Source organism: Sorex araneus, chromosome 2 (genome assembly GCF_027595985.1).
Source record: "Sorex araneus isolate mSorAra2 chromosome 2, mSorAra2.pri, whole genome shotgun sequence".
In the NCBI taxonomy this organism is placed as follows: domain Eukaryota; kingdom Metazoa; phylum Chordata; class Mammalia; order Eulipotyphla; family Soricidae; genus Sorex; species Sorex araneus.
Genome location: NC_073303.1, coordinates 296,584,948 through 296,608,141, shown reverse-complemented (window position 1 = coordinate 296,608,141; position 23,194 = coordinate 296,584,948). Strand labels below are relative to the sequence as shown.

Here is a 23,194-nt window from a genome sequence, read left to right as displayed (position 1 = left end):
TGTATGCCCCAACCACAACTGTTGACAGAATAAAAAAAAAAATTACGGAGACCTACATGAAATAATATAATATGGAACATCTGTTGTGAGCCAGTAGTAACTTAATCCTTGCTACAAACCTATGAGGTGAGTAATAAATGAGTTTCCGTTCCACAGATGAAGATACTGAGAGAGCAACATAAGAAAGCTTCCTCAGGTCATAATCTAACTTGTGCCTAAGTCTGGACTTTTTACTCTAAGACAGATGGAAAACTGACCAAAGGTCACCACAGCAATTCAGGGACAGCTGTCTGTGTCAAAAGAATCTTCCATTCTTTAGGTAGAGAATTGAATTAGTATGCTAATTGTGTTCTTTGCTAGTTTGGGTAAGCAAGCTTTATCCACACAGACATGGAAAAGAACCTTAGTATTCAGACACCAGTGTGTATTTGTCCTCCTTTGAAATATCATCACTAGTTCTCATGACCAGTTTAAGTCTATTGGTATTTCTTTGATGGGAGGGGCGGGGAATGGAGTAACCAAGAGAACCCAGGATGTTTCTCTAAGTCTGAATTTATGTGAAAACTTTGAAAACAAAGTTTTTAGTATTTCTCCCACACATACACACCCCAAAGATAATTTCTTATAACATTTCTGAAATGGAAATCCTCTCGAATGCATGATAGCAGGGGGGAAAAAAGGGGAAAATATATTTTGTATGTTGTCCCTATGAAGCCCTAGAACATGATAGTGTAATTGCGGTTTGGCATCAACCCCAAACAGCTGGAGCCATCTGTTTCCTATTTTATAAACTTTTTCCCAACTGGAAATTGCTAGCTACCTAAACTAAAGATATAGCCAACATTGGCACCAAGCTTTGACCAAATTGAAGAAAGCAGTTTATTTTTGCTCATCAAGCATTGTCTGTGTCTCAAATGTGTAGGGCACTATCGCATGCATGATCTCTCTCTCTCTCTCTGGTCTCTCTCTGTTTCTCTGTCTCTGTCTATCTCTCTGTCTCTGTCTTTCTGTTTCTCTGTCTCTGTCTTTCTGTCTCTCTCTCTATCTCTCTCCTCTGTGTTTCTGTCTCTGTCTCTCTCTCTCTGTCTCTCCCCATTTCAGTTTTATCCTGCTTACATCTCACTGACACTCTTTGTCCCTCTTCCTCTTACACTCTCAGTAGCCTTATTCCCTGATCCTCCATCCTTTGGGCCAAAACCTGTTCTAAGGATCCATTATTCATATGAAGGTAAAAGCGCTTGATAACAGCTGAAAAAAGAGTTATGATTTCCAGGGTGATATGCATTTTAACAGGGATCAAATCCTTTAAGCTAAAAGGGCAATGTTCTTGTGATATAATTACAGGCAGTGGCTCCCTGGAGACTGATGAAGCCTGCTCCAATTTTGCCACTCACTCATGAGGCAGCCTACTGCTCCCCTGAGATCCAATCCATCCCTTTCCCTGTTTTTATTTCAAGTGCCTGGCACAGTGGCCAGCACATTTGGCACTTAATCATGAAAGAAGTTCTGGCTACTAAGAGCAAGCTACAATAAAGATACCTTGACAGAGATGAAAGATGTTGGATTTGTTTTGAATCAAAGTGTTTTGGGGATAAGTCTGGTAAAAACAAGCAGAGGATAAGCTAGCCCATCATTTGCTTTCATCTACAAATCAGTTCTGAGAGACTTCTGGGAGTTCTGGTTAGTTCTAGGATCTGTAGATCTAGTCTTACTTAGTAGCCCAGCTACATTTCAGTTTGTTGCATTTGAGTGGCTCTGAAATTTGGATAAAGAGTAAGTCAAAAATATTTATGGAGGCCGGAGTGATGGTACAGAGGGTCATTCATTTGTCTTGTGTGCAGTCAACCAGCGTATAATCCCCAGCATCCCATATGGTCCCTCCCCGTGTAGTTTCCCCTCTCTACTCTCCCCACCTGCCCCTCCAGCACTGCCTAACATAGAGGCAGGAGTAACTCCTGAGCATTGCTGGGTATGGCTCAAAAACAAAATTGTGGAATACCCAATGGGAACTGAGAATACTGTTAAGCATTTTGGCTAGAGTGATACAAAACCCATTTTCTTTTTTTATATATTAATTTTTTATTTTGTTGAATCACCATGAGATAGAGCATTACAAGGCTGTTCATGATAGGGTTTCAGTCCTGCAATGTTCTAACTCACATTCCCTCCACAAAACCCATTTTCTATTCTCATATAGCTAACTTAAAGAATATAATACGAGGGGTTGGAGAAATAGTACAGTGGATACAGTGCTTGGCTGGCATGCATCCCACCTGGATTCTACCTCTGGCCTTACCTCTGGTCCTCTGAGCACTGCCAGGAGGGATCCCTGAGTACAGAGCCAGTCTTCAGCACCACCAGATGTGACCAAGTCCCCTCCTCCCAAAAATATAATATGAAATCATTAATTCTATAATTCACTGCTTCATTAGTCACATTAAGTGCTCAAAAGAAAAATTGCAGCATTCTAAGAAAGTTTGTAATAAAGTAATATGACCTAATTAAGGTCAGTTAAAACATCTACGAAAATGGAAAGGCATCCGAACTCATTCTGTTTTTACAAAGTCCTTATCTTTGGGGCTAGAGGTATAACTCAACCTGAAGTACATGCCTCATGCGTGAGGCAGACTCTGGGTTCATTTCCTGATACAATACCAAAAAAAAGTTATCCTCAAAGTCTTTATCTTTTAAAAATGATTTTATGCTTTGGAACTACAAGTCCTATACAAGGCCTTACACCAACAAGGCATGCTCTCTCCCACAGAGCCGCATCCCCTACACTGACTCTCGAAGGATAATTGGAAGTTAGCTAGACATGTAATAAAAATGAGGGACTTTTCTAATCTAACCTTTAATATATGATACACAGAAGCTAATCCTCTGGCCAGTCTTTTTCCCGGAGAACTGTCTTGATTCTTTTCTTAATGCTGTTCATGTGGGGGTGGGCGGGGATGGGGGGTAGTGGGGGGTGGGGGGATTGTTGAAGTCTTGCAACAAGATGCTTATTCAAGATTCTGAACTCAGACAAAAGAAAGCATTGGCAGAGAGAAGGAAATTATTTCCATAGATATCAACAACCTCTTGAGGTACACACAGGTACACTGTGATCTCACTCATTACCATTTCTCTTTGCCATCCTGTGTCACAAGCATGCATTTCACAGAGCACAGTGGGACACTGTAGGTCTCTTACAGAATGCAAGAGAGAAAAAAGAGGGGAAGGAAGGAAGGAAGGAAGGAAGGAAGGAAGGAAGGAAGGAAGGAAGGAAGGAAGGAAGGAAGGAAGGAAGGAAGGAAGGAAAGGAAGGGAGGGAGGGAGGGAGGAAGGAAGGAGGGAAGGAAGAGAGGGAGGGAGGAAGGAAGGAAGGAAGGAAGGAAGGAAGGAAGGAAGGAAGGAAGGAAGGAAGGAAGGAAGGAAGGAAGGAAGGAAGGAAGGAAGGAAGGAAAGAAAATCTCAGAGCCAAGACAATGCAAGAAATATTTTTTCAGCCAGAGTGATAAAACAGTGGGTAGGGTGCTTGCTTTGCACACGGCCAACCTGAGTTCAGTTCCTGGCATGCCATAAGGTCTCCTGAGCCTAAGAGTAACCCCTGTATACAGAGCCAGAAGTAAGCCCTGAGTACCACTGGTTGCAGCCCAAACAACAACAAGAAAAAGAAAGAAATATTTTTTCAACCCACTCACCCTTCTAATATGAAATCAGTACTTTGTTAATTTGGAAAAAAAGCAATACACTTCTCATGATTTTCTCTGCACACCTTCCCTGCTTCAACAAATTAAATTCCTGTTTCAAAAAGCTCAGTTCTGGCACCTTATCCTCTTACCACACTGTCCCAATCTAATTCAGATACCCCTTCTTTGTGTTTTCATAGCGTGCTATACACTTACATCTTATCGCAGCTACATTATAATAATTGATTTAATTATCTGACTCATCTACTTCTTGAGGGAGTAAGTTTCTTAATAGCTAGACTCATGTTTTAATCATTTCTTAGATTCCTAGTTCCTAACAGAATACTTTTTTAAAAAAATCTGCTGAACGGATTAATGTTCATGGATGATAGTCACTTTTCCTCTCTCAGCCTTTAGAAGGACAGAGGCCTGGATTTTGCATATCTAGTAAACCAAACTGGTTTTGTATGTAACAAACTTTCAACTGTGCCAATTCAAAATTCTCCATTTATAGATTAGCCCATTGTAGTTACTTACCTAGGTTGTTACTTTACAGTCTTCCTTGGAAGACATCTAAGAACTAAGTAGACCAGTATATATGGTCCAATTTACTAATATAATATAAACAAGATTATTTTAGATGTTTACCACTGCTTAAGATACAACTATATGCACAAATACAACCTTTTAGTCAATGTACTTTAATTGTATGGATTTTCTTTGGAAATAGCATAATTTCCCATCTAAATTAAAAAAAGGAATAAACAATGCCTAGCATAATATTAGTCAGTAAGTACTTAAATATTTAATGAAGAAAGGAAATGATCTATCAATAAAGGCATAATGTAGAATATAATATATTCTACGGGAATTACCGAACTATCAGTTAGAATGAGTAGGCTATCATTGGTAAATTAGCTGTCATTAAAAGAAAAAATCTAGGGGCTGGAGTGATAGCATAGTGGGTAGGGCATTTGCCTTGAACGCGGCCAACCTGGGTTTGATTTCCAGCATCCCGTATGATCCCCTGAGCACCGCCAGGAGTAATTCCTGAGTGCAGAGCCAGGAGTAACCCCTGTGCATTGCCGGGTGTGATCCAAAAAGCAAAAAAAAAAAAAAATCTATCAGAAGATTGCATTTTCCAACAAAACACCAAATATCATTCAAATAATGGGAAAGTACACTATTCACCTGGAGGAAAGAAAAGTTTGACATACAAGAAGGATGTATTTATAAACTCCAAAGAAACATCTATCCAACTCAATACCCCTCCCCTTCTCTCTCTTCCACACATGCACACAATCACCCTCCTCACAATATGCACCAGTTACAGTGTTCTAGCTTTCTGAAATAACCTTGATTTGAAAAAGAGGAAGTTAGAAATCACAATAGGGTAAGAGAATGTTCTCTCCAACTGAAATTCTCCTCCTTCCTTCTCTGCCCTATTATACTTCAAGATAGGCACAATTGCATTTCTTCTATGAAAACCTTGTTTGATTGCTAATTGCTCCCTTCCGTGGACCGCCACTGCAGCTTCCTTCTCCCCCTCTTTTGTATTTATTTCACTCTGTCGTGTTATAGTTGCCTACATCAGATCTTCCTCTAGAATCAGAGCTAAGAAGGGCAATCGTGTCTCAGTTCTCCTTAGTGTCCTTTCACTTTCTCTTCCTGTTCATTTACTAACACAGAACCTGACAAAAGGTAGAATCCCAGAAAACGTTTGGTGCATAGACAGAAAGCAGGACGAGAAGGAAGTGTATTTCCAGAGAAGACCAGTTGTTTTCTTTCTCCAAAATATCTTCTCTTTCTAAAAATGGGAGGTGGAGAGAGGAAAGCGCAGGTTTTTTGCCCCTAGGTATTAGGGTGTGTGGCTGTGAACACCTTACTCTGGCAAAGAGCCCAAATTCCCTCTCCAACCAGCTGAGTCATTTTTCAGTTTCTTTGTGGCTTATTCATGCTTTTCCTCTTCATTGACACATTAACATTTCATGGTAAGTGGGTCCTGTTCAGCCAGCAGCCTCTCTCTGTCCCTACACCTCTAAGCTGTCCTCACTTCACTAGTTCCCAATTGCCTCCCTCTGGGGTGGTTCTGTCATCATTGCGCTTGAGGGGCTGTTTGTTTGCTCTTGCGGTGCCTAAGTTTTGATAATTAGCAGCAAACTCCTGAGGATCGCGAGACCTCAGCTAGCCTCGGTCTTCTCTTGCGTGCCTTGGGGAAGCACTGGGTTTTGTTTTCAAAAATGAGAAGACACAGATAAGTAAAAACTGGACAGATTCAGTATCTGCTTCATTTGCTATCTTCTCAGAATGATTCATTTTCCCTTCTCCAATCCCAATCCTACCCCGTCTCTCTGCTTGCCCTCGACAACAGTGGAGCCCAGTAACTTTGTAGTTCGATCTTGTTTCCCAGTCATCAGTTTGTATTTTGGTCTGAAAAACAGTAACAATCCATATACAAAGTTGTCGTATAACTATAGCCCCTCTGAAGGACAATGTACACTAGTTTGCTTTTTAACTTCAGAACACACACACACACATTTGTTACAACGTTAGCATTGGAAGGATTTACTTTTGCACCTTAGGTCCTTAGTAGGTGTTCAATAACTCCCCACTGACACTCTGATTAGTTTTAGTAGTTCCCTGTTATTTCCAGAAAGACAGCATTTTCCAGACTTTTCTGATCAACAAATGAAACATACGTTTTCTTAAATCTGTGGAAATAGAATAATTCATATTGTGAGGTTATTTATTACCAGCCAGACCCTCATCTTGCTCTACGGGACTCTGATAATCACCTATTTCAGAAGCCATTAGCCTTCTGTGTGTTGTAAAGCACTCTTCACTGTAACGTGTCTATGCCTTTGTATTCTAGAGGGAGGGATGGTGGGTATTGAAGTAACAGACCTCTGTTGACCAAGTAAGAAAGTCTTTGATGCACAAATAGTACATTAAACTGCTTTTATTTGATAGTGTTGAAATTAAACAGTGTGTGGAATCCCTACCCAGGTACAGAAAGGTATAAAACCTTTGAGAATATGTACATTAACTCAAATGCTTCATATTACAAACACGCAGATGTATAAGAAAATTACTCATTGAAAGAATGTAACAATCAAGGCTGAGGCACTTACAGGAGGCCAGCAGGAGCTGGATTTAATTTATTGATTTTAGAACCACCTCTTTAAAAAAATAGCGACGAAATATTGCTTTTACTGTTTTCAGATAATAATGACTGTTGTTGCAAATTATAAAATTTAATTAGCTATATAAATGCCAGAGGAACAAATAGTGTGCTATTGTCTTGATATCTTTCCAGAAATTAGTCTTTTAAAATAAATTTGCCATATTAATCATCTAAAAATATTTTTGATCACTGAATTAATAGTTTGCAGCCTGTTTTCAGGTACTCATTGCCATAGGTGATTGCTTCTTAATTACTACATGGGCTCTTTCTATTCACTCATATTAATTCATGTTTTCTGGCACAGTCCCAAAAGGCAGCCTTGCCCTATATCTTCTAATTACTTCTATAATTGAATTTGCCCACTTTTTCTAACCTATTTTTTAAACTGACTGTGTTTGTTCATGGTTTATTGTGTCTTTTTTGTGTCAGTTCTCTGCAAGCAGAATGTACATTGATTCTTTCCTCGTTTCTCATTAATTTTCAAGAGCTCTGCGGCGTGTCTGTTTTTTCAGTCTGTCAGACCTATTGCTAGACCCCCCCAAAAAAAAGACGCTTATTATTAAAGGTTAGGTAAAATAGACTGAAGTTAATTAATTCATTAGTAACTCTGAGCCAATTACTGAAGCCTTCTCTTATTTATATACTTGTTAACAAGACAGAGATGAGAAAGGCCAATTACAGGCACATGTCCTTCAGAAGTTCCGCAAACCTGCAGCTTATACACTTATTGACACACCCCTCCAAAAATATTTTTTTAGTTTGTATATCAGATGTGTGAAATTGTATTTACATAATTATTCACTAACACTATATTCCATTCTATGTACTAATCTATTTTACAGACTGTTTTCCCCTATCCAGATATTTTTAATATGTCTAACATGATTGCATTCTTCTAAAATTAGCACGGGAAGTATTGCTTGGCTTTTAGAGCAATTAGGAAAGTAAAATAAATGTGACTTATTTGCTGGTTGCTAGTAGTCTTTTCTTTCCATCCAATGAAGCTTTTAATTCTTGAAACAGGGTTTTGATAAGCAAATCTCATGTATAAGAACCTTTTAAAACATCTCACTTGATTTTTTACTAGATATACTATACCAAAAACATCACAACATGTGGAAAAGTAGTTTCTTCCAGATTGTTCCTGGTAATTAATTTTTTTAAGTAACTGCTTCATCCAGACAATCTACCTGTGTAGTTTTTACTGTGTCCATTACTCTCTCTTTCTTGCCTCAGAAATATTTTGCTAATAGAGAGAGAGGAGGAGGGAAGGTTGGTGATGGGTTTGTTTTCTCTCTTTTTCACTCTCTATTCAGGCTGTGTCGACATGGAACCCCAAGTCATGACTCAGTTATTTCACTGGTTGGAAAAGTGAATTGAAACCAATTTGAATGTATTTTCTCTTTTTCTGTTTTAATTTTGTAACTAACATGTGGACACCAGTTTCAAGAGTTAAGTGGTACCAAAATAAACTCAGGGTTACTGCTGCCCACTGTCTAGTTTCCCTTAGTCCTAAATGTATTGATAGAGGATCAATTATTGTATAGCAATAATATTTATGATCACAGCATGATAAGCAGAAAATCTCAGCAAGGGGCAAGTTTAGATTTTTGAATCTTGGAAAGCCAGAAGACAAAAAAAAATTTAAAAGGTGCCCCAAATCTTCTTCAGAAAACTTGCTTAAATTCTTCATCAAAATCAATATTTTCTTGCCTTCAAATTTTTATGCATCTTATTTATAATTATTTATAGAAATTTTTATTTTCTTTCCTACATCATAATAACTCATATCTTTTTCTCTGTTGGATTACTTTTAAATGGGGGAAGTAGCTATGTATTTTATAGCCCCAGCAGTTAGCACAATTCTTACCAAATGTCCATAAGTACATGTCAAAATAATTAGAGATGAAGAGTCCATAATCTCTTTTTAATGTGTTCAGTGCCTAACCTCTTTCCCTGTCTAGGCTAACTAAAGAATCTCCTGTTTGAAATCAGTTAATGTATCTTAATTTTCTGTGGTAACTACAATAAATGAGTAACAAATGTTCTCTTATTAATTCATTATGTAGAATTTTCTGCTCCAAGATTAAAAATCTATATAAGGTTTTCCTCAGATGAACTGTTTTTCATTCCTGTAACTACTATATGACTTTTAAAATTTTTTTTATGGCTTTACAGACCTCAAATTGGTTATTCTGGGCCAAGACCACACAGACCCTTGTTCCATGACCCAATTCCATGTGCAGTGTGGTCTCATGTTTTCAGAAACACCTATGTGAGACAGAAATTAGTTTTCCTGGACTCCTTCACTCCCTAGGGCTTTTACCCTTCAGATTTATGGCCCTGTTTCAAGTGAAATTGTTTTTCCTTCAACTAACTTTTCTTTCTCCCTCTATCCCTCCCTCCCTCCCTATCTCACTCTCTCCTCCCTCCTCCCCTCCCTCCCTCCCTCCCCCTTCCCTCCCTCCTCTCTCTCTCTCTCTCTCTCTCTCTCTCTCTCTCTCTTCACTTGCTCCCCCTTTGTCCCTCTCTCTTTCCCCTTATTTCCTCCCTATCCCCCTTCTTTCTTTCTCTTTGTTTTTGAGGACTGGAGCGATAGCATAGCGACAGCGAGTAGGGCATTTGCCTTGCACATGACTGACCTGGGTTCGATTCCTAGCATCCTATATGATCCCCTGAGCACCACCATGGGGTAATTCGTGAGTTCAGAGCCAGGAATAACCCCTGTGCATCGCTGGGTGTGACCCAAAAAACAAAAACAAAAAACAACAACAAAAAAAGAATACATCTTACTGAAAACCCAGGGACTTGACTTACCTTGCTTCTCCACTCTATGACCTTATTAATCTTCCTAAGGTCACCCTCCATTCAGAACCTTGTCAATGTATCTCACCATCTGGTAAATTGTGTATAAACGCCTCCCATGAACCTCGGTCCTGAGTGTACTAGCTGTGTCACCTTTCTGGCTTGATCTCTCCCTACTTCTTTCTCATATCTGACTTGTAACTAACATGTCAGATTTTCATTTCTTCTTCTCAAGTTCCTTTATTACATTCAGCTTTTGATCATGACTATAGAAATTTTATCCTTCCTTTAAGGATAGATAAAGAGAAAACTTTTCCATCTGGTCTCTTACTAGAAATATCTTCTTGCTCTTTACTTCCTCTTCTCCCACCTTCCACACATACATGTGACTTTCTGGAATTTTATTTTGTTATTGTGTGTTTTGAGGCCACACCAGGTGGAGCTCAGGGCTGAATTCTTACTCAGTACTCAGGAACTACTTCTGGCAAGCTCGGAGATCAGATGGGGTGCCAGGGATTAAGCCTGGGTTGGCTACAGGTATCCTACTTGCTGTAATATCTCTTCAACTCCATTTGAATCTTTGTAACACTCTATATCTTTTATATAGTATACCTATTCTATTCTATTCTATTCTATTCTGCTTGTTCTTATAACTATCTCCCCTCCTACTACTAACTTCCATTCACATAGGAATCAGGTAATGGTCAGAGGTAAGCACATAGTTTTGAGGTACACAGATATGGGTATCTAGCTTAGCTATGGGTATCTATCTTCACTCCTCCGTTTGCCAGGTCAAGTCTCCTAAGCTGTCTGAGCTCAATTTTCTTGCCTTTAAAGTAGCACTGTAGCACTGTCTTCCTGTTGTTCATCGATTTGCTCGAACAGGCACCAGTAATGTCTCCATTGTGAGACTTGTGACTGTTTTTGGCACACCGAATACACCACAGGTAGCTTGCCAGGTAAAGTAAGTGTCTTTAATTCCTAAATTGCAAAGTTACTGAGAAGTATTGTATGTAAAATAACTCCCACAGTATCCTCCAACACATAGTAAAGGCTTGTGGCAGTGAAATTGAATAGATTAGAATTGACTATGAATGAGTGAATCAGACATTCATTCAAGTGTATGAGCAACTGGACCAAAGCCCAGACTTCTGATTTGTGTGAACATTTTAACATTTTCTTTTCTGGCCATGTTAATGTCAGTGTTCAGTCTTATCAGAATATTCCATATTCAGTTCTTTTCCAATCAAGGCATATATTGTTGCTCTTACTCCAGTGAGGGTTGTTGAATGCAACTCCTAATATATGCTTCCTTGACTGTTTGGTGCCCTTATGGATTTAAATGTTTCAGTAATTGCTAAGGAGCAATTTTTTTTCATTCTTACAACTGAAGTTTAAAACAACAAATGTGCCAATAAGCTCTATGAAGACTGGAGAGATAGTATTGGGAGGTAAGGTGCTTACCTAGCATACAGCTGTGGTCACAACCCTGGTGGTCCAAATCCTGGCACTGCATTATGGTGCCCCAAGTAAGTTCCAGGCATAGTCCCTGAGCACAGAGTCACATGTGGCCCCTGAACACCACTGGGTGTGCCCCACAACCAAAAATAAGAAACTGCACCATTCAATTTAGTCTTCTGAGAGACAAAGTTTTCTTTTATAACTTGAAGTAAAAGAGCCAGAGAGATAATATAGCAGGTCGGGTCTTGCATTGCACACAGCCAACCCAGGTTCGATCCGAAACAACCCATATAGTTCCTTGAGCACTGCCACCAGGAGTGCAAAGCCAGGAGCAAGACCTAAGCATTGCTGAGTGCAGCCCAAAAACAAACAAAAACACTTGAGATAAAATGTTGTTGATGTAACCAAAGTTGACTCAATGCCTGTGCACAGCCCAAAAAAAAGGGATTCACGTTGCAGCGAACCTTTGGCCAGTCAAAGCAAAGCCATGGCCTTAGTTAGTATATTGTTCTGCTTATGTGGGTAAAGAGTTTTAAAAGAACAACTAGAAAATGGGACAAACCTTGTTTTAATCAGGGAGTATATGGAAAGAAAATAAGTGCCTATATTAAAACCTATTCTTTCAGCCTACCAATAACATTTTCCCTTAGCCTCAAGAGACACTCATAAGACAATGGGTCCTAGTGCTTTTAATACAGGAACTGAAGTTGTGTCCTCTGCACGTATAGTCCTACATAGGAGGAAGGCGATCTTTAATGCTGCCGTCGCCTCCTAGGAAGAAAAAAAAAAGAAGAAGAAGAAAACAACTGGGATTCTGAGTCAAGTATGTATGCATTTTCTGTTTCTCTGTCTTGTGGGTCTTTATTGCTAAAAATATTTTTATGAAATCACTCTGTGCTGCTTTAAGCTTCGTGTGGTCTTGTTTGCTCGTTCTCAAATCTCAAACCATGACAGAGTTATGAAACATCTTGAGTTATTAAAAGTAGAGAAATGGTATTTTGTTTGTGAATTGAACAGCAAGCCAAGCAATGGTTTGGGAGACAAAGATCTCATTTTATATGGCGGGGTTGGGGGAAGGGGGGACTGATGGGAGACTTTTTTTTCTCATCATAAGCTAGAATCAGGGTTGGGTCCAGAGACAAGAGACAGACACTATTGCTTGAAAGCCATAATGTTGATGCTGTCCATATAACTGCAGTGGAAGGAGATATTGGTAGATATTGATTTTTCTTGGCCTATAAATATCCATTGTAAATCTTTGTGTGTGATCAACTCTTAAAAATTCACTTGAGGTGAGGTACTAGTCTGCTAGTACCTAACTAGCATAGGGATGATCAGTTTAATAGCAACAACAGAGAAATACTTCATTTCACTTGGTGCAGTATAACCAGACTGAAGTACACTAGCAAGTGTTAGTTAGGGTGTGAACTTCAAGTTAGACCCATCTTAACATGAGTATGGAGTCTACACTGGCTAAACCATGTGATCATCAGCGACTTAATTTTATAAAATCTATTTCATCTGTAATGCAAAAAAGGATAACATATTTCATAAGAGTTAAGAAGCACATTCTTTGAACATTATAAAATCTCTGCTATCAGAATGCGTCTTACAACTAATGACAGATTTGGGTTTAATTAGCAACATGTTTTGCTATCATACTACTATATAAATTAATTATGCAATTTATAATCTATAGCAGCTGAGAATTAAGTCATTAGTATACACTTCATAGAGTTGTTTTGAAATATAAATTATGATGTAGGACTTTTTGTCCAAAAACATGGTCCACAGAAGACTCACAGTAAAGAACTCCAATTAATATTTGCAGTATAATTTTTTATAAACTAATATTTTCCTTTCTTATTAGCCATGAATTATGTTTACCAGAGCAAACAGTTAATCTCTCTGCAATATCTTTGTGTTGAAACAGTTTGCCTGCTGAATTGTTCATGGAGTTCCCTCTGATTTCTCTGATAACAACATAGTCACCCCAATGGCCTAACCCTGAAATATACTCAAAATATAGGCTAGTGAAAGTCCTCACTAATTTGCCACAAAATGATGACACTTTAAGTGGTGTCTGGTCCATGGGAACATCACGGAAGTGATGCTGAAAGATGACAGCGTGTTCATAGTAGGTACGGGGTGTAAACTCTGAGACAACCTAGCTAGGTTCCAGTCTTCCCTCTTTCCCTTATAAGCTATAAGCCTGGCCATGTTGCCTGATGACTTTCTTCTTCCAAGAGTGCTCATGAAAAGTTTAAAAGATGTGGCCATAGAAGATGCTTTTTTTTTGTTTGCCTCCTCCTGGCTCTGCACTCAGGGATCACTCCTAGTGGTGAAGTTGCTACAGCTATTGAAAACACACCGTTCCTGTGTTTAAGTTTCTTTTGAAAAACGTCTGAGTGCCAGAGAGAGAGTGCAGCAGAAAGGGCATTTGCCTTTCCCCCAGCCAACCCAGGTTGTATCCCATACAGCTCCCTGAGCTCACCAGGATTGATTTAGCACAGAGGACACTGCAAGGTGTGGCACCTCCAAAACAAAAGGAAACAGAAACAACAACAACAACCTACATAGTATGATTTTTCTGACCCTCAAAGAGAACATTTTGAATCAATTTTCTTTTTGAAGTAGATGACTGTTATAATTCTGACTACATGTAGTCAGACTTTGTACTAAGTAACTTGTATCATCTTAAACATGTAACTACAAACAAAACAATATTGCTGAAGTATTTGTGATCATGTGACCTGCGAATAGAACTATTTACCAGTAAACACATAACTGAAGACAAAATGTCAGATAATTCACAAAGCTTTCTTGCCTCTGGAGTATTTGTTTAATATATTAATATGGCTTAAAATTTGGTGCAGTAATATAGGTTAACCTATATCCTTAAGGCTCATGTTGATTAGGAATTTTAGAATGGCTATGCTATACTCATGCTATAGTTTTTTTATCCTAAATACCTTTATATATATTTAAGTTGTGAGCATGATTATTGTGTCTACAAACAAGTATAGCCATCAAACATGATTCTCTTAGTACTAAGTTGGGTGTGGCTTTTAACTTACCAATCATACATTTGAAGTATAGAAAAGCAACTAAAATGAAATATAATTTACCAATTGTTAGCCTCTATTTATGAACAATAATTATATGATAATTTGCTTAACTGATTGTAGTTGGTGTTAATTTTCATAAATAAAGCATATTATAGGGTTTTCTATTCTCTTTTTGTTCTCATTTGTTTGCTCTTTCATATCTCTCATCACTGTTTATGCCATGAGCATAGAATGTTGATATCTTGACAACTTGACTTCACCCAGTCAATCATTCAGCTACGCCTCAATCTCCCATAAGATGTGGTCCTGCCATGAGCCTGATAAGATTTGGGTGGTCCTTCCTTATGCTGTGATTCTGTCATCTAATCATTGTCTTCCCAGGCTCTCCTAGTAGAAAAGAAGAACATAGAGAGATTCTTTTAGCTGTCAATACTGGAAATGATTTGATAGCACTTATAACTGGTTCCATTTACTAAAATACAGACATGAGGTCAAAACCAAATATGTTTTTTAAACCTTGGAATATAATTTTCCTATTTGTACAGAAGATGGTACTATTCATCTTTTTGTAGTTTTGTTTTTATTTGGGGACCATATCCTGCTGTGCATATCCAGGGTCAGCACTCAGATCACTCCTAGCGGACTCAGGGGACCATAGCTTACCTGGGGCACCCAGACTGAACCCAAGTCAGCCATATATCAAGGCAAGCATCCTAACCACTGAACTACCACTCTGGCTCATAACTATCTAATTTTAAACAAACAACCTCAGTTTTCTCCTTCGCAAAATGGTACTAAAAATACCTACCTTGCAGAGCTGCCAGGCAGATACATGAGGAATAACATGTAAAATATCTAACATATAGTAAACCCTTCGTAACACGGTCCCCACCACTAACCCTTCTGGTCCCCTCCTCCCACCCCAGTCTATCAGAGGTTCAGGATTTGAGGCCTCTAAGATTCTTAGTCATGAGAACTATATTTCAGTATAAGTATCATACTCCATGAACTGTGGAGAAGGAAACCAAAACCAAAGCAGGACATTGAGAATGGACTAAGCCCTCTAGGAGTATTGAAGGGAGGATTTTGAGGAGATAAATGAGTAAGGACAGAGGGGACTTTGACTTCAAGTGGATCCTAAGTCACAAGACAGCAGTGGTAAGAAAGGGGGTAAAATAAAATGTATTAAGTGATTATAGTATAGTAGGCATCATGCTACACAATGTCACATGTCATGCTACATGAGGCCACAAAAATGACCTTATCGTATTCTTGATGAAAATCATCAATCCCACTGTTCAGCATTGTTTAATTTATTTAATTTATTTTTGGATTTTGAGCCACACCTGGTAATGCTCAGGAATGACTCCTGGTTCTGCACTCAGGGATCACTCTTGGTAATGCTTAGCAGACCATCTGGAATGCCAAGGATTGAACCAGGGTTGGCTACGTGCAAGGCAAATGCTCAACCTGCTGTACAATAACTCCAGCCCTGACAAGCATTGTTCAAGTAACTCACCCAAGTGAATAGACCTCATAAACAGCATAGTTATACTGGGTCTTCAAAGTCCTAATATAGTCATGTTCTTTGTATCATACCACAATTTTCCATCTTCCAGAGATGTTGAATAATGGTGAGGATCAGTAGATCTCAGAATAGATAGACAGAAAGTTTCTTCTCCTCAGGGGGATTGAAAGATAGATCCATTTTCCCACACACATAATCCCCTAACCCTACTTCCCACATGATTGTGACATTTTAATAGGGTCAACCTGAGCTACAGTGTATTTATTTCAATGGATCCCTCCCAACTCCACATAAATATGCCCCCCTATGTGCTTACTAATATCAGAAATTATTTGATAATTACTTACTAATGTTAGAAATTAATTTCAGATGCCAGGGAGGTGACTCAGTGATAGAATGTCTTCTTTATGTGCGTGAAGTCTTGGTTTGATCCCTAGCACTGGAAACAAAAGAATCTTTATTCAAAGAAGTGAGCTTTGATGGTGAGCTTCCATTAACGTGTCTATGAGACTTTTCCCTTCTGGAAACATTTGGAGGAGAGAATAATTTGACCTAGTAGAGCAAGGATTGAATAGAGAAAGTTGGCCAAACGAAAAAAGTATAGCTCCTTGATTTCATAATAACTAAACAATAATAATCCAGAGAAGCTTTGAATGGCTAAACAGATATTACCAGAGGTAAGGTACTTCCCGTTACAGACCCTATTTCTATTTCTAGCACAGAGTATATGAGTACCACTGGGAGTCATTCCTGAGTACAGAATTAGGAGTAGTCCTTGAAGACCCACTGTGTGTATGACAGACCACACCCCACTCTCATCACCCTAACACACAACACACATACACACACACACACACACACACACACACACACACACACACACCTTTTCTTTGAAACAGACATTTTGAGTTCTCTGTATTTGTGCAAACCTGAAATTTCGTGGGAGCTAGTTCTGTTGATAAATGAAATGAACCCTGAGTGTGAGTAATATGCCATCAAGTGTCCAGCTTCATTCAGGAAAACAAGATATTGGGGGCCTAGACCTTTACAGCATCAGAACTGTAAAGACTGATATGATTATTTTTTTCCAATGTCACAATTGATTTCCTTGAAATTGTGAGCAGCATAAATTCTATAAGTTCCAGTCTGTCTCTATTTGTAATACATAGTGGGATCCTATTTGCTGACTTGGGTGGGTATAAGAGATTGTCCCAGGTATGAGAGGAATAAAAGGTACAGACCTGCACCCGTCCAAGGCTGCTTCTGGACCAAGGGGGAAGTACTGGACAAATGGACAAGATCGAGTGCCCCTGGGGAGGTAAAGTCTCAGATGTGTGTGCACACATGTGAGTACATTTGCATGAGAGGATAGCGTTAGCACAGCGGGTAACAAGGCAATAGCACAGCAGGTAGGGCGTTTGTCTTGCACGAGGCCAACCCGGGTACAATTCCTCCGTCCCTCTCGAAGAGGCCGGCAGGTTACCGAGAGTATTCCGCCCACACGGCAGAGCCTGGCAAGCTACCCGTGGCATATTTGATATGCCAAAAACAGTAACAACGAGTCTCACAATGGAGATGTTACTGATGCCCGCTCGAGCAAATCGATGAACAACAGGACGACAGTGCTACAGTGCTGGCTAACAACACTGAAACCACAAGACACACACTACAACATCCAAACTTAAAATGTACCTATCAAGGAGGCAGGCTGGGGGTCGAAGAGGAGAACCCGGGGAGAACTACTGCAGGGAAGTTAATACTAGTGGTGGTATTGGTGCGGGATCATTATATTCTGAAACTCAACCATGAAGAACTTCATAAATCATGGTGCCTTAATGAAGAAAAAGTTTTTTAAAAAAACTGTTAATTCCTTGGGATATCAATTACCATAGAGTGGTTTTGGACTGGAACGATAGCACAGCAGGTAGGGCATTTGCCTTGCACATGGCTGACCCGGGTCCGATTCCTCCATCCTTCTCAGAGAGCCCCGCAAGCTACTGAGAGTATCCCTCCCACCCGACAGTAACATCATCCAATGGAGATGTTACTGGTGCCCACTCAAGCAAATTGATGAACAATGGGACTACAGTGCTACAGTACTACAGAGTGATTATATCCTAGAGGCTCTCATTATAAGAAAAAATCTGTAACTATGTATAGTGATGTGCATTAACTAGATTTTTCATGGTAGTCACCTTTCAATATATAAAAATATCAAAGCATTGTGTTATACACATTAATTGACATATAATGTCAATTGTATCTTCATTTGTAAAATTTCCCTGGGGAAAAAAAGAGTTAATGACCCAATGTGCCTCTCTTATTATTAAAATAGTTTGGGACTCCTATATCATTTCCATGACATGGTTTCTTTCTAACTATTAATTTTACAGATGCTACTTAGAACAATGTTTTCCTAATCCACATTAGATTGAAAAAGAATTGTCTCTTAGTATTGTATTTTATTTTATTTTTTATGGTATTTTTATTATAGTATTTTATTTTTTGTCTGAGGGCCACACCTGACAGTTACTCCTGATGTGACTTGAAGAATCATATGTGGTACCAGGAATCAAATCAGGACAGGCTGCATGTAAGACGCTTTACCCTCCGTGTCACGCCAGCCTGTCCCTCAATACTGTAATGGTTTGTGATTAGAGTCTAAACTTCTAACCAGAACTCCTTTGCTTGAACACAGACTCCACCATGTCACTTGGCCAAAGCTACCAAACTTTGGCCACACTTGTTGGCAACCTGCCATGTGCCTGTTGCTTCATCTGTGAAATTCAGAGGTTAGTCATTCCAGCTCGTAAGTTTATGTCCAGGATTAAATCACTTAATATATGTAAAGCACTTATGAAAGTGATTGATATGTTAAAGCTTAATTCTCTATCAGGGATCTCAAGAATGAAAGAAAGAGGCCAAAAAAAGAGACAAGTTTCAACTACTATTACCGTTTATATCTCAACAGTGGAGAAATAAGGAATCATTTTTCTAACTTGGAGAGTTTGTAAAAAAGTGAATTCATAGCGATTGGCTTCAGGGACAGTTTGGGATTCTGTGTTTCTAACAGGGTCTTAGTAAAGCTACTGCTACTGGTTTGCAATTTTTACTTGGACTACCAAGATCTAAAAAACACCTAGTTATTAGAAACTACACAAATTCTTTCTCTGTGATGGGAAAACTTTCCAGGAATCATTCTTTTGTCCAGCCCCTCTTGTCATTTTTGTCATTTGAAAAAATAGTTTGAAAATAAAGACTGCTTTAAAGGGAAGGCCGGAGAGATAGCACAGGGGTTAAAACTTCTGCTTTGCACATGGTTGACCCTGGTTCAATTCCAGGTACACCATATAGTCTCCTGAGCATCACCAGGATTGATCCCTGAGCACAGAACTAGAAGTAGGTCCTGAGTACTACTGGGTGCGACCACATACACATACACATACACATACACATACACACGTGTATACAAAGTTCAATCCAGTCCTTTAAGCTATCTCCCCAGTGCTCCATAAAATATCTTAATCCTTAAGCATTTGATAATTTTTCCCTTACAATTCAAACTGGCTTCCTTTCTACTCATTAATTATAAATTAGAGGATTAAGATGTTTTGGGAGGTAGGCAGAGTGTCTCCATCTGCTTTTCCAAATTGGGATGGAATCAGCAAAACCAAGCATCCGACTGCCAAGAGATGACCTTTGCCAAGTAACCAGTTCTTTCATTCTAACCTCATGCACATTTCAAGGGAAATGTAAACCACATGTTTGTGTTACACTGGCACATAAATCATTGACATTTCTCATAAAAAGATTTGTGATTGTTAATGAGCATCAAACTACTAGGCAGTATTTGGTTAAGACCAAAGATGGGTCTTAGCAAACAGCTGAGTTAAACAAGCACACAGATTTGAAGTCTAAATCAAGTCAAATGAATCATTTTGACCCTGTGATTTCACAAATTTAGCCTAAATTGGCTTTTAATCATTTAGTCATTTCTTGACTATCTTCTATAGCTCCTTCCTCATAAAAACTCAGGATATGCAGAGATTTAAACTGTGTATGTGTCTGTGTTTGTATATTTTAAAATATGTCGGTAAAGAAAAATCAATAAGTCTCATTTCTGTGCTACTCTGAAGCTATGCTAGGAAATCGCAAGCCAAGGAATTCAGGTCTCACCACCAAGTCATTGTTACTAAACTCTTATTTCTAATTCCTCCAAGATTAAATCAGGACATTAAGTAAGGGTGGGAAAACTTTTAGTAAATAGACAGATAGTGAATATTACAGATTTTGTGCATTGGAATGTGGTTTTGGTTTGCTGAAGCTTCTGTCATAAAGTTTCACAAACTAGATAACCAAAAACAGGACAATTTGATTGCCTCATAATTCTGGAGGCTACAAGGCTGAGACCAAGGTGTCAGTGGGGTTGGTTTCTTTGGAGGCCTGCAAGAAACTAGCCCGTCTGTCTGTTTTCACTTGGCAATAGTTGCTGCCAATCAGTTTTTATTCGTCTGTTGCCACATCCCTACCTCTGCTCTCCCTGTGTACAAGGTAGTGTCCTAATCTTTCCTCTTTATTATACCACCACACTGTATTTAGGAGCCAACTCTTCTCCCGGCTGACTGACCCTCACCCCCTCACCCCAACTTAACTAACTACAGCTGCTGTGACCCTGTTCCCCCAAATAAGACTCATTCTGAGGTTCTGGTGGTTAGAGCTTCAACATATGGATTTGGGCTGGGCATAAAGAGCTGCAATTCAATCCATATGGCATACAGATACACAACTACTCAACTCAGTCCTCAGAGGGGGGAAAAAAAAGTCATAGAAATACATAAACACGTAAGTGGGGTTGTGTTGCAATAAAACTTGGAAAAACAAGGGGGACGCCTTGGGCAGTAGTTTGTAGACCTCAGCTTTTGGATATCTCTAGTCCTTTGTGAATATGAGAGAAAATGTGCATGTTTCGTACTTGGAAAAATAGAGAAGAGGAAACTTCTTGCATGTTTTAGGAATGACAATATCTTATATCTAACTCTAAAATGTCTCATGTTTATATTTAGATATACCTAATATTTAGTTGATATTTACAGTTTCAGTTAAGCAGACTGACATATATATGCACATATATATATACTTTATAATAATGACTCTAGTGATCATCATACATTGTGTTTGGGTTATTGCTAGAATGATAGAGAAATATACCTTTCCATTTATCATCATGTTGTAGGCTTTGATTTTTACTATGAATGTTTTCAAAACACATAATTATTTATGAGTTTTTAAATTTCTTTAGAAATGTATGTATATGCATATACAGAGATCCTCATGCATACACATGTATATTCTAGTACATATAAATTAATAATTTTGAGTAACTAAAGACAGATATTATATTATTAGGTCATATATAATTAGTACTGAATAAGATACATTGTCTTCAGGGATTTAATCTGAATTGGAAGATATACCATACAAAGAAAATAGGTAATACAGCAAATATACCCAAACCTCAGGGCGGAATAATTGTACAGTAGGACTCTTGCATGGCACATAGATGACCCAGATTTAGTCCTTGGCACCACATACAACCCAACCACTGCTGGAGTGATCCCTGAGCACCACCTAGTGTGACCCTCCCTCCCAAAAAAATGTATATCCAGACCCTTCCAAATACCTGTCATGCAGAGATGTGTGTGTGTGTGTGTGTGTGTATGCTGCAGTTTCACTTATAGAATCTTAAATGGAACCAAGTTAGAGAGTTCTGTATAGGGTCATAGATGGAATAGTACTTTAAAAAGCTTTCACAGAAAGTTTGAAAGTTGACTAGGCAACAGAGAAGGCTAGCAATTGGGCACATACTATATATTTTTCAATAGTAGCAGAGGTCATGCTCCCACTTACATTAAAACACAGACTGAGCTTATTAATGTCCTTTTATGTTAAAATGTTAGGCCTCTGGAAACCCTGGAACTCTTCTTCCACATAGTTACAAAGGTGGCCAGAGTCAGAGGCCAACGCCTGCTTTCCATTTTACGGGAGCAGATGTACAAGTAGAGAGTGTTCTTATTGAGGATAAAATGAACCCACTCACAGGTATCAGTATTGGGCATTGGGAACTCATTCATCTTCAACAGAGGTTGCCCACAAAATCATTTACTTGGTGTGCCCCACCATTGGCCTCATACTTAGGATCTGAAAGAAAATACCCACTGGATTGTACCAATTATAAAATAGGTCAAATTTGAGGGCCAAAAAAGTGGACCATGTGCCTTTAATCAGATCTGTTACCTGAAAGGTTTTCAGTTTAGCCAGAAGGTTTTAGAAGAAGTATCAGTAATGATCACACACACAGACACACACACACATACACACATGTGCACATGCACACACACACACACATAACACTATATGACCTAAGAGGTCAGCTATGTACAGCTTTAATAATTTTGACCATTTGAGGCACAGAAAAAATATCTAAAATAATAATTAAAATGAAATTGTTCTCTTTATAATTATAGAAACACCACCACATTTCCTGAATACTCTACCCATGACCTGTAATAATACAAGCCAAAATCTTCAGTGGATTTAATAATCACATAATTGAAATTGTGCTGCCTGAAATAAGATTTACACTCTGAAAATTAACTAGAATTTATTCTAAACAGCTGAGCACCCTTAAAGTTTTTATAATCTGGAAATTCTTTCAATCTTTTGGATTTTCTGGCCTGTAATTTAGAAGGTATTTTTCTAGCTCAGAATCTTCTACATGTTTATTTAGATGCAGGGAAATTTCTCTTTTCCACCTATGTTTGCTAAACTAGAGGGACAGCCTTCTGTCTTCCACAGACCTAGAAACAGAGGATGGAACTAAATGGCTTTATTTCTTTTCAACACTTTGCAAAGTTGAACAAAGCAACAAAGCACTGTGGCATGTCAATGCAGAATAATGATAATATTAATGATGTGATGATGGTGATAATGATGAATTAGGCTGTATAATTCTCTTCTTATTCTGAGGTTGGAAACTGAAGCAAAAATGATGAAGTGCCTTTCCCAAGCTCACCGGCTCCCCAATTAGAACTTGAGTTTTTCCTCTTTTCACACCTCTTCTTCTGAGGAGAACAAGCATCACTAATGTTCATCCCCACCAGGAGAAAACCATATTGGTCCATTCAATGGCCAATTAGAATAAATTGTAAATTAGGATAAATATGATCCGTAATACAAAAATCAAAAGCACTCTAGAGAGAAGGAACAAAAAACCTGAATAAAAAAGCTTAACGGTCCATTGTTTGTAGGAGGAAAATGATAAAATTATCATCAAAATATTCTATGAATTGAAAATGAAGATAAATTTTTGTCAAAAGATTTTTACCAAGAAACAAATCTGCTTAAAAAGTAAGGCTCTTCCAAGACAGGTATTAGTTTTCATAAAGGGGACATTAGTCTGTGTCTGATAAGAGATAAA

At 38.6% G+C, this 23,194-nt stretch overlaps 1 long non-coding RNA gene across 3 annotated transcripts in view; it reads left to right on the top strand.

Moving 5' to 3' along the window:
• The window catches only part of LOC129402577 (uncharacterized), a 170,251-nt gene that overhangs the window by 9,635 nt on the left and 137,422 nt on the right, over window positions 1–23,194 (top strand). Inside the window, exon 1 of one of the 3 annotated variants that reach the window (XR_008628706.1) lies at window positions 11,930–11,944. The exons of the other annotated variants lie outside the window; for them this stretch is intronic. This is a non-coding gene — a long non-coding RNA (uncharacterized LOC129402577). Of the gene's footprint in view, window positions 1–11,929; window positions 11,945–23,194 lie in introns of those variants that run through there. 3 annotated transcript variants of the gene reach the window in all.